Source organism: Pinus tabuliformis, chromosome Q (genome assembly GCF_031772625.1).
Source record: "Pinus tabuliformis cultivar Carrire ecotype Pingquan chromosome Q, CPIR1, whole genome shotgun sequence".
Lineage (NCBI taxonomy): Eukaryota > Viridiplantae > Streptophyta > Pinopsida > Pinales > Pinaceae > Pinus > Pinus tabuliformis.
In genome coordinates, this window is record NC_142296.1 from 35806451 (window position 1) to 35819377 (window position 12927).

The 12927-nt window shown below is 39.5% G+C and overlaps 1 pseudogene across 1 annotated transcript; it reads left to right on the forward strand.

Moving 5' to 3' along the window:
- Positions 1 to 986: 986 nt before the first annotated feature.
- On the forward strand, positions 987 to 3562 carry LOC149218151 ((R)-mandelonitrile lyase-like pseudogene; annotated as a pseudogene). Its single transcript, XR_016249574.1, has 3 exons — positions 987 to 2275; positions 2452 to 3323; positions 3445 to 3562. The product of XR_016249574.1 is annotated as a (R)-mandelonitrile lyase-like pseudogene (transcript).
- The last annotated feature ends 9365 nt before the right edge of the window (positions 3563 to 12927 follow it).

Consider the following 12927-nt stretch of genomic DNA (forward strand, 5'->3'; position numbering starts at 1 on the left):
AAAAACTCCCTAAGTTAATTAAAAAAAAAAATTATTCTCAAACATAATAGTATAATTTTTTTTTGGTTACATAACTAATTTATTTATTTTTGGATTACATAACTAAGCACGCACTCAACTAAGAGTTTGTGTGAGACTTTTCATATACAATTTACCAACGCACAATATCGACATAATTACATCTCATGTGATTTGAACGCGATAAATTTAATTCACTTATTCACTTTACTTTTAATGGTTTCCATTATATTCTTCCCATAAAAGCCTAGCTTTTGACTTTTGGACGGGGCAACATACTCGATATAACAGCCTAGCTTTTGACTTTTGGACGGGGCAAAATACTCATATAACATCTTAGATTTTTAGGTTAATATGTTTTTTTATGCATCAACAATCCTCAATACTTTTAACCTGTTTTTTGAATAGAGTAAGACACTTTCAACCGTTAATTTAAAATGTCACTGCTTTTCCAAATATCAATTGAATTGCTTTTATGACTTGGTAAGATATTTTTAAGGTTTTCTCCCATTTTTCTCTGTCACTCTTGGAAATATTTTTACTGGCTTTTCCCTTTTTTTATATCACTCCAGTTGTCCATGATAAAATTTCCATATGAGCGAGGCGCAGGGATTAAATGAGGCACGAGCTGAAGAAACAATGGCGGTGTCAGAAGGAACGGTAGGGCGACGCTGCTCAAGAGGCCAGGTTGGTTTTCCATGATGAAACAATGGCGGTGTCAGAAGGAACGGTAGGGCGACGCTGCTCAAGAGGCCAGGTTGGTTTTCCATGTGCTTCTTTAAATATATATATAATTTTGTCTGTTAGGTGTGGCGGTCCTGGCTTCTAGATTATAGCGGTCTCAGCAGGAAGGGTAGGGCGACGCGGCTAAAGAGGCCAGGTAGGTTTTCCATGTGCTTCTTTAAATATATATATAGCGGTCCTGGCTTCTAGATTACAGAAAACTGTTTTGTTTCGCGGCACAGTGATTCTTTTCCTTCGGAAACTTGCGGCGGGGAGGCTAAATGTACTGACCTCGGAAGAGAGGAGTCGCAGAAAACATCTACTTACAGTCGATCTTTTAGGAGTTCCAGAGGCTGAATATGGTTGATGAGCTTCGAATGTTCGCGGTTTCAGATTCTTAGCGAGCGGATCGCCTGGTAGGTATTCTGGCCTGTGAGACAAAAGAAAAATGAAGAGTTATTCAGCAAGTCTTCTTTGCGGCCCTAAGCCTTAGGTCTCTTGTATTGAATACCAAATATTTAACCGAAAAAACAATTTATATAAGTATATACGAGGTGCGATCCTTATTTGGGTAAAGATTTAAGCCGTAAATCTGTAGATTTAAACGTATATCCAAGGTCGGATACTTATTTAGTGTTTGAAACGAAAACTAATGTTTACATAGATGCTGCGCAGAGGATTCATTATTTAGTTTTCATAGCAGAAATGTAAGTTCCAACCGAGAACAGCTTCACAAGACCTGGAGGAGTTGAACTCTTTCTGATGGAGAAGATGTTGGCTATGAATATTCATGCATGCCTTCTTCTAATGTTGATGATGCTAAGCAGCAATTTGCTGGTATCCCCTTCTAATGCAGCCAGGCCACCCTCAAATTCTAATGATCCATTTGTGTTTATGGGTGTGGATGGTCAGAGAGCAGCAGCAAAAAGATATGACTATATTGTTGTTGGAGGAGGAACGGCTGGCTGCCCCCTTGCAGCAACGCTGTCTGCAAAGTATTCTGTTTTGGTAATTGAGAGGGGAGGATCTCCTTACGGAGTTCCCGAAATCCAGGATGCCAAGTATTTTGGGAAGTTATTGGGGGAGACCGACAATTACACTTCCCCAGCACAGTCATTTGTTACAGAGGATGGACTGAAATTAGCGAGAGCCAGAGTTCTGGGAGGTGGAACTGCTCTCAATGCCGGCTTCTACAGCAGGGCGAGCTCCGAATATGTTCGTAATATGGGATGGGACGAGGGACTTGTAGAGGAGTCGTATGAATGGGTGGAGAAGCAGAATGCCTTCCGACCAGACCATCTCTCCAACTGGTCATTGGCTTTCAGAAATGGGCTTCTGGAAGCAGGAGTTCTTCCATACAATGGATATACGTTGGATCATGTGGAGGGAACCAAGATCAGTGCCTCCACCTTCGACAACAAAGGCATAAGACACACAGCAGCAGATCTTCTCAAGTCTGCCAATCCCAACAATATTGTAGTGCTTCTCAATGCTACCGTCAGCAGGATTCTGTTCAATTCCCCTGCATCTCGTGGTAATTCATTCTTCACCTGCATTCAAATTACATAGGCCATTCTAATACATGGCTGCCATTTCACAACATTCGCTGCTAATATAGTTTACCTAATTTTCATGGTCAAGATTGGACTAGTACATTTATATCAAGATCTGTAGATATAGATTCCGAACTTTCAATGTGAAAACTTGCAGGAAAGAAGCGTGGATCTTCTAGGAAGCCGAAGGCCAGCGGAGTAGAATTCATGGTTTTATCAAGTTTTTCTCAAAGGATCATCACGTTTCAGCGAGGTAATCGTTTCTGCAGGATCCATAGGCAGCCCCCAGGTGCTGATGTTGAGCGGAATCGGCCCATCTCGACATCTCAAAGAATTCAATATTCCTCTAGTCGTAAATTTGCCTTCAGTGGGCCAAGGGATTCAAGACAGCCCCCGTGCAACCATAACCTTGCAATCCCCTAAACCCCTGGAATTCTCGAGCATACAGGTAGTGGGTATTCTTAAAGGATCGCATACTTACATCGAGTCCAGCAGTTTCGTCCAGCCGGCTCCCAGTGTAAATGGAAGCGCATCTTCACAGCCCAAGTATATATATGCCGGAAACATATTTGAGAAGCTGGCGTTTCCATTGTCGAGGGGAGAGCTGTGGTTACGCAGCACGGATCCTCGAGACAACCCCTATGTTCGATACAACTATTATTCACATCCTGTGGACCTACAAAGATGCGTGCAAGGAGCGATGATGATCGCGAAAGTACTGAATACAGAGTCTCTGAGGAAATTTGCATATACAACCAGAAGTAAGTCCTCTCATGGCGTGACCGCTAATGGATTTCGCTTCCTCGGGACAGAGTTGCCACAGAACACGCGGGACGTTGCAGCCATGGCTCAGTTCTGCCGTGATACAGTGAACACAATGTGGCATTTCCATGGAGGATGTCACGTAGGGGCTGTGGTTAACCAGAACTATCAGGTGTATGGAGTTGATAGTCTCAGGATTGTTGATGGCTCAACATTCAAAGACGGCCCTGGAACCAACCCACAGGCCACCACTATGATGCTTGGGAGGTAACACTATTGCATCTATAATATTTTTAATTAATTAATAAATAAACGATTAAAGGTAACCATAATATTTTTAATGTTACATATTGATTGATGATATGTGTATTCATATGTGTGCATGCAGATATATGGGGATGAAGATTCTTCAAGAAAGATTCTGAAGAAAGAGAAATTTGCAGTGCTTTATGTGAGATTAATGTTGTTGCCTTGTTTAAGAAAGTACATGTATTTTGGAAGATGGGATGTTATTGTTTTCTCTTTAACGAAATTTTATTATGTTTATTGTGTTTTCAAAATTTTGGTAAGTTATTGCTGTTATTATATAAAATTTACTGATTGTGTTTTTATATAGGAAGACAATATTGGTTTTAGATTTTTTTATATATTTAATAAAATGTGGTTAAAATTATATAGATATTATTAAAATTATGTATATTATTTTATAAAAGTTATTATTTTAGGTTTTTTCAATTAATTTTATATGAGTATATGTTTTCTTTGGTATGTTTTAAAAGAAATATAAATTTCTAAGCAAAATTAATAGGAAAAAGAAATTTTTTTAATTTTTTTTTATGTTTTAAAAGAAATATAAATTTCTAAATAAAATTAATGGAAAAAAGAAATTTTTTTAATTCATTTTTTTTTTTTATGGCATGAGGTTAAATGATATTTTGAAAAGTAAATCACATATTATGATAACATATTTATATTTTAATGAAATTGAATGGTTCAAAATGGGTTCATCCAAAGGGAATTTTTTTAATTCATTTTTTTTGGCATGAGGTTAAATGATATTTTGAAAAGTAAATCACTTTAATATATTATGTTAGTATATTTTAATAAAATTGAGTGGTTCATCCAAAATCCTTGATGTGATTATATCAAAAGATCTATGTTTAAATAATCTGGAGGTTGAATAAAGAAAATTAATTTTTTTTGTGAAATAAAACAAACCTAATATTAAGATGGAATGTTATTTAAAAGCATATAGCTCCACTACTTTAAATAAATTAAGATTAAATTATTTAAATTCTTTTTTGGTTTTAATATGCAGGTAAGATTTACCATTATTTTTAATTGACCAAGAGCTTAGCTTTTGCAAAAGTAAATAAATAACTTATTAATTCAAACCTTATAACTTTTGGTAAATGTGAATATCTACTTTTTACCAACCCACATCATTTTTCTTAAGTTAAATATAATAAATCAAGAAAAAAATGTGATCATAAATTAATATCAACTTTGTAATAAAACAAAATTTATAACTTTATAAAAAATAAATTATAAATAAATATTTTTATAATATATATTTTTAATTAAAAACTATATGTATAAAAAATTACAAAAAATCTCAAGGTTGTTAGTTTTACAATTGAATTCTTTAATTTGAAAACTAGAATTGATTTGGTAGGGCCATGCTAAGAGGCATATAATATATATTTTTAATTTAAAACTATATGTATAAAAAATTACAAAAATTTCAAGGTTGTTAGTTCTACAATTGAATTCTTTAATTTGAAAAATAGAATTGACTTGGTAGGGCCATGCTAAGAGGCATTATACCACCATTCTGTGAGGGGCAACCACTATGCTCATTGGTGCTATCTATTTGAAGTGAAGCATCTTGAATAAGTTTCCAAGCACTTATTGACCACCTTTGTTTGGCCATCGATTTGAGGTTGATAATCGGTGCTTGTTTTCGAGTGTGTAACCTAAAGTTCAAGTTGCTCCTACCTAAATTTGTTGGTGAATGTGGGATCTCGATTCGACACAATGGAAGTGGACATGCCAAGTAACTTGAAAATTGGGTCCATGAAAACATGGGTAGATGTAGAAGGCATGAATGGGTGTGATAGGTTACAAAAGTGATCATATTTGGAAAGATGGTTGACAAACATAGTGATGATTGATTTCTTATCTACTTTTGGAAGGTCCATTATGAAATCCATGGAAATTTCGATCCAGATATTGGTCAATATTGGTAGTGGTCGTACTACCCCGACGATCCTCATTGTCTCACCCATGTTCCTTTAATATGTGCCACATGTGGCTACAAATATTAGATGTGTAGTTTCATTCCTTCCCAAAAAAAAGAGCGCATAGCTCCTTCATATGTATGCTACAACTAAAGTGAACGTTGTAGGAGATGAATGTGGCTCCTCTAAGACTCATTGTTTCAAAGCATAATTTTTCACCAAAAGTATGCACCCTTTTCTAACCAATGCATGAAGGGCCTCCCTCGCCGCATGAGTCTCCTCCTGCAATTATTTCCTTCTTTGTTCATGCCCTTGTTGAGCATCTTGAAAATATTCCTTCAAAAAGATCAATTTATCATCCATTGCAGTAGTGGTTGTCGCACCACCACCGTACTATTTACTTTTGCAAACAACTTCGCACTTTTGTCAAAATGGGTCGTGATACCATCTGTCGTGACCCCAGTGATGGCCACACTACTTAGACTATTATGGGCATGCGACATCGACGAGATTTTGTATCGAGATGCTCAACTACTCTCTCACAAAATACACTTCTATCCTATGTTCCTTAGAGAAATCACATATAAACTTTGCAAAATTAAGTTTTCTAAACGAATCCAACACAATAGCCAGCTTCTTATCTTCCAATACTTAGGAAACTCTTCAATTCAGTCTTACTTCAATTACTTCATAAGTATTCATTCACAATGTGCAAAGAACAATGGCAACAATAAACATCCTCAGAAATATAAATGATAGTATAGTATAACCATCTCCAAAACAGCATAGGCGGGAGGGGGAACTCTCAATAACGACTTCTCCCCTTTTTATATTAATTTCATATTCAATATATGTTACAATAGAGTTACAACATAGGCAGTCGTTGGCCCAACCCAAGGAACTTACCAAACTTCAACAAATATATAAGCCCCACAACCCCAAGGAGCATGCAGACCAGAAACTCAAAATCAACACACCATTCAACTCATAAAAACCAACTCTGTGATGTTTCCCTGAAACTAAGCTAGCCTGGGCAAGCCCCACTTCTTTTCAACGACTTGCCTTAGATATGTTTCTCGTTTGTGACCTATGCCCTCAACCTACAGTTTTGTTATTCTTACATTTGAGAAAACTTTCTTCCCTCATCCTCCTTCATGCGCCCTTCTTCTATTTATATAAGTCTCTGCCCAAATATTAACTTGGGTCGACGCCCATTCATTGTGCCCAGACAACTTGCGATGGGTTGTGTGGGTGTGCCCCTTGCCAGAGGGCTTACCGTGCATGACACGTTACGTCGCTTTGGGTGCTCGAGGACCTCATAGTCGTGTTGGGAGGCTTAGGGCGTGGGTTCCCGTGTTGTCATGGGATGCACACCACACCCATTGCCTTCGCTTGATATGTATTTACCTTATCGTTCTTCCCTTCGCTTGTTCCGCACATTTCGCCCGACCATGCATGTATCAATGTCGTCTGACTCACCCAAAGCCCTTAGCTTGTAGTTGTGTCGCCCAACACTCCTTTTCACCACGTTTCGCATATTGCTCGCTTCTTGCCTTAACGTGTACGCTACCTCGCCTATGGATGCTCGCCTTCGTGTGGACATGCCCAGGGCGCTCGTCCTTGTATCGTGCACTCTACATGATGTCCCATGGGTTTACTTCATTCATCCAATTCACCCAGCACTTGTTCCATACGCCTAATGTGTTGTGCCCATGCTCCACGCCCGTCGCATTGCAAGAATTAGGCACACACTCCCTTTAAATCATCAAAGTATTTTCATTGGTGCCCACCTGGCCATAGTGTCAATTCAAGGTCCTGACATCGTGAAACATACAGGGAGTGTTATTTTATCCAATGTCCAAAAATCTCCCCTAGTGCGAGGCGAGTTTGTATCGAACTCACGTCCTTTGCTTTGACACCACTTGTTGGGAATCATAATTATCGTTATACCATGTCTCAAAACACACGAGGAGCGCTGGTTTATGCAATGTCCAATAGACCATGGGTAGCGAGAAAGGGCCACTACTGGGATGTATGACTCCAGTCTCCAATAGTTCATGAATGATCATTTTTTATTTCATTCTTCTATGCAAATGGGTGCCTACAAGGACACATATTGGGTGGTTGACCACCTAGAACCAATAGGATACCATGGTCATGCTCACCACATGAAGGCGGCAATGCACATGGCGTTTCAAATACATATCGATGTTTAATTAGGACCATATGCAAATCAATGGGAATCTCTTATGGGGGACCACACACAACTCGTACGACATTGAATTGGGCAGTAAAATTGGAGTGGCCTTTCTCCGATAACTTCTCCATATGATGAGAGTTGATGATTTCGAGGGAGCCAAACTTAATCCCTTTGAGTGCATGCTCATGCCCTTCCTTATTGAAGATCATGTATAATTCCTTAAAATCCATTGTAACATGGCCCAAGCATGTAACCATTCCACACTGAGCACTGCATACTAATAGCCTGGTTCAATAGAAAACTTGTGAGATTTTAGCTACTAGCCTCCCATTTGAAGTTTCACATTTTCACATCGCCCTCTAAACTTCATCATACCTCCCTTGGCTATTGTAATTTGAAATCCATGCACTACATGGACATAACAATTGGTTTCTTCTGCCACTCTTCTATGGATAAAATTATGGGTGTCGTTGCAGTGAATGAAAACAATCACCTTGCAGTTCTTGATGCAACCAATCAACTTCAAAAGTTTGGGGTGCAAAAAAAATGTTGGAAGATGCAACAAGGAAAGTTTCAGGATCCTTGTGAGGATCTTCTGAGGTTGTTTATTCCCAAGGAGGAGGGCCTCGATGATTGGAACTTGAAGTCAAGATTTTATCATGATTGTTGTATTCGCCATGTTAAATGATGGACGTGGGGATGGAGGTGGAGGCGGAGGTGCAAGTGTGTGAGGTGGAGGTGGAGGTGGAGGTGGAGGTGGGGTGGATGGATGAGGTATCCCTACGATACCTTGACTTACTATTTGTAGTGCACTTCGCAGTGTTCTCAGAATATTACCTTCGTCGTCGCTATCAGATGATCCTAACAGCAGATTGTATTCAAACCCTGATTCTTCGTTCCTTCTGGATGCTCTCCCACTTAACGTAGTCCCTGTTGTAAATAAGACTGAAACATATGTTTGAAATAGTACTCTTCCTTTACATTTATGCCTAGGGAAATTGCTACCCATCACGATTGTAGCAAAGTTTGAGGCATTGGTGTTCTACCATTTCTGCCCAGTAAATGGGAATCGAGGAGGGTGTTCCATGTTACTACCCTTGTTCTCTTGTTCCTATCTTTAATGATTTACTTATGAAATTATTCAATCTCTAAATTAGAGGCATCTATAGGGTCGAAAGTTAAAACAACTTTTTGTCGCTGCATCTTTCAAAGTGTAAAATTCATAAAAATGTTATCCCTAGTTGACTTTGGATTTTTTTCTTTCTTATCTCCTTCCCACCTTTTGGATTTATACTTATTTTCTTTTAAGTTCACTATTGATTGTGTCGGTGTTGTCTCCTATAAAGTTACTTTTGTGTGTTGCTCACTTGCCTCTGTTAGTTTGATGAGTGGAGCTTTGTGGAACTTTTTTTTTCTTTATTTGGGGATCCTTGCTCCTCCTTGACCAATTTTTGTGGCGCTCCTCGTTGTTGTTTTATTGCTGACTTGTGTCGGTCAACCTGTTCACTACGTTTTTCATTTGTATGAACCTAAGCTTATTGATTTTATGATTATCACCTCCACCTCCATTATCTTGAGTGTCTGCATCTACACTCTCTTATAATATTAGAGTGAGCATCCTCAGACTTGGGTCCCTAGTTAAGTGTTAACTTATGAAACTAGGGTCAGATTCCACTTTGGACAACTCTCTTGATGGTGATAATCATTGCATTGAGTTCCTCTTTTAGAGAAGACCAAAATCGACCTAAATATCACTCAAATCAGACAAGGAGAAGTATGTTTTTAATTAAAGCCCTCACATGTACAAATTGTCAAGGTCAGCTTCAACTTCATGTAGGCTCATGTAGCCCAAACGTCATGTATTTTTTTTTTGTAATATTGGCAGGAAATTATTCATACATTTTCATAGAAAAAGAGCAGGTTACATCCATATTAAAATGGCGAGGTGGCCTCTTCCCGCCCAATGGGAAACCAGATACGTTGACCACCTTACCGCATTATAAGTCATCCAAAACAAAAATAGTTTGAGACTTTCAAGCATAGCTATATATGTATGATTATCCTTAATTCTCCTAGTATCTAGATATTTGAGACAAAATATCAAAGTCCACAAGGCCTTCATCTATAAAGAACAAAAATTGAGAGCCACACTATGCATATCATACTACTAATCATCAAAAGAGTACACAGGTGTTGGATATTTCATGCTTGAGCTAGGTAGTTCCATCTGAGGGAGATTGAATATGATTTTCTATGCGGTTGAGGTGGGCATTCTATCGATGAATTTGAAATTGTATAATTTGGAATTCCTTATGAATATCCTAAAGTCCGGGACCAGTCTTGGACGGGCTAGGTGCAGGAGTCGTCAGAGCTCTTGTCACTATATTCTTCATCAGCCAATAAAGATAGAGAGTTTGTTTATACTGAGAGGACCGACCTATATAATGACCAGGATCTCGCACCAAATCCCTCCATTCATCCACATCCAAGTCTTCACGAACTGCCTGTTGATTTAGTTCTAGTTCCCATCCAGAGATGAGTTGGTGAATTTTTGGTTGTGTACTAATATGATATGCCTAAGCCACTTCATGAATAAGATTAGAGGTCGATTTACGACCCCGACCTCGAGCTAGACGTGATTGGGGCTGGATGCCTCCTCACCAAAGTTTAGCACTTCGGTTCTGCCCCTTGACTCTTCCTGTTGAGGTGCCTCTACAAGAGGATGGGTGCACCATAGTGTAATTATGTTGGCTACAATAGTCATATGGTACCCTGAAATGGAAAACCAAAATCCCCAACTCATTAGAGAACTTTTGAGGTCTAAAATGGACCTCCTAAGAAAAATGTACAACCAAAATAAACTTTATAAGAACCAATAGGATTCAAGATGATGATGTCAACCATTAGGGGTGATTCACCATTTTTTTGGGTAAAAAAGTAAAAATATTAAAAAATAATCAGATAATAAAACTATTTTTTCAACTTGTATTTTCAACTTATCTCCCTAATATTTTACTCAAATTTCGAGTCGGATTACTCATTGGATGCAAAATTTAATTCCTCATCCAAGGAGTACCAATGTTGCCTACTTTCAATGGAGCCTGCTACATGAAAAATGAGAAATACATGAAAAAAACGTGACTACAAAAACGTTTTTCATGTATTTCTCATTTTTCGTGTAGCAGGCTCTGTTGGCTTAAAGCGGCCTGGCCCAGGTTCAGAGTTAATTAGCTAAACAAATCCTTGTACTATTGGCCCTTTCGGTAACAGCTCACGAAGTGTCGATCGAGGTCTCACCCGAAGCAGTATCGGGCGATGCTGGAACCAAATTTTCACACCCTTGAGATGTCTGAGGGGTCGGTTTAGTCCAACTATGAATACCTTCGTGCATGTTACTTCACGCACTTTCCTGGCCTGCGAAGCCTTCACGCACTGTTATATTCGCCTTCACGCAGCCCTAATCAGGGGCTGAGGTGATTTCGCGTTGTTAAGGCAACGATCTATGCTCTTTTGCTAAGTTACAATGTCGATCTTACTTATCTTCTTATAACTATTAATTAGCTTCGCAGAAATAGATACTTATCTTATATTCACTTATTCAGCATATTCATATAAGTTCATGCAACATATAAACAGTAAACTTGTAATTCATACCCAATATACCTCAATGAATAAAACAGGAAAAAGACACATAGGATGATAAGAAACTTCTCTTTATTAATTTCTCCATGGTTACAGACTTGACTCACCCTGCCCACTCAGCTGCAGGGGTCCACGAACTCCGCTGTAGATTACTAGGCCTCTGTGAACTCAGCTGCAGAGCCTTCTCCTATTCTACGACCCAAAACACGACTTTACACTTCCACGAAGACTCAATTCATCATCATTAGATCTTACCTTTTTCTAACCCTTTACACTTAGAGCCTAGCTTTATTTATACAATCCCATGGTCTGTGGACCATGGGTATAACTCTCAAGCTGACATTACATTACAAAAAGTAAGGGCGGACAACCCTGTGGCTCAATTGCAACATCGCGTTTTGCACCCATACTTCACGGAGTCTTTACATCAGACATAGTCAAAACCAGGGCTTTAAGCCCCAAAAATTGCCTTGGGGGATCCCACGCTCAACAGGCCTCCAACATAAACATTGTGACTTGCCCTTGAGTCACTCTGTCGGTGCGGAGATCTTCGCGCGATGACCTCCCAACTCTGCTCAGACCTCTGCGATGTTGGCAACACATAGAGCCATTGCCTGCTAGACTTCCTATGGCTTGTCAGATGGTTGGGCCACCTGTGTAAGGCTTCAATTGACTACCGTTTACTTTTCCTGGGAAGAGTTCGCCATTCAGTTTCACCAACTGCACCACACCACCATCTGTGACTTCCTTAATAACATATGGTCCCATCCAATGCATTTGGAGTTTCCCTGGGAATTTATCAAACTTGTTGTCGTATAACAACACCAAATCATTCACCTTAAAAGTGCATAGCTTGATATGTCGATCATGCCATGCCTTTTCGCGCTGCTTTTGTACCTGCTGATGGAATCCTGCCAAAAATCGTTCTTCTTTGAGTTCCTCCAGTTGCGCGAGCCTCTCCTCCAAGGCTTCGCGGTCTGTCATACCTGTGAGCGCTGCTATGCGCAGGCTAGGCACAATATACTCCATCGGCATTACGGCTTCCACCCCATAGACTAACCTAAAAGGCATTTGTCCCGTCAGTTTCTTGCATGTGGTCCTATAAGCCCATAATACTACGGGGACGCGCAGGTCCCAATCGTTTCGCTGTGCATTGCACTTTTGTCAGCACGGTCTCCAACACTTTGTTAAATGCTTCTACAGTCCCATTAGCTTGCAAGTGATATGGCATGATTTTCTGATGATATACCTGAAACTATTTCATCAACGCGCTAATCGTTTCATTCAGGAAATGTATATGATGATCGCTCATCAATATCTTCAGACAGTCGAATTGTGTCAATATGTGTTCAAACAAGAACTTTGTGGCTATTGCAGCTATGCAATCTTTAACTAGCTGCGCTTCTGCCTATCACATCAGGTATTCTGTCGTCGTAATAATATATCTAACACCTGTCTTTCCTTGAGGTTTGATAGGTCCTACAAAGTCGATTGCCCACTTTTCGAAGGGCTGCAACGTCATTTGTGGATTCAAAGGCATCTCGTCCCTCCACGATGGCTTGCCCGTTCTTTGACATACATCACATGCCTTGCAATGTGCTTTTGAATCCTGATGAAGGGTTAGCCACCACAACCCTGTGCGGAGAATCTTCTGCGTGGTTTCTCTCCCTGCATAATGACCTCCCGCGGGGCCCCCATGAGCATCCGTGAGGATGCTACTTCGTTCAAATTCTGGTACATACCTTTGCAGTATCTCATCAGTCCCCATCTTGTATAAATTCCCTGCAAT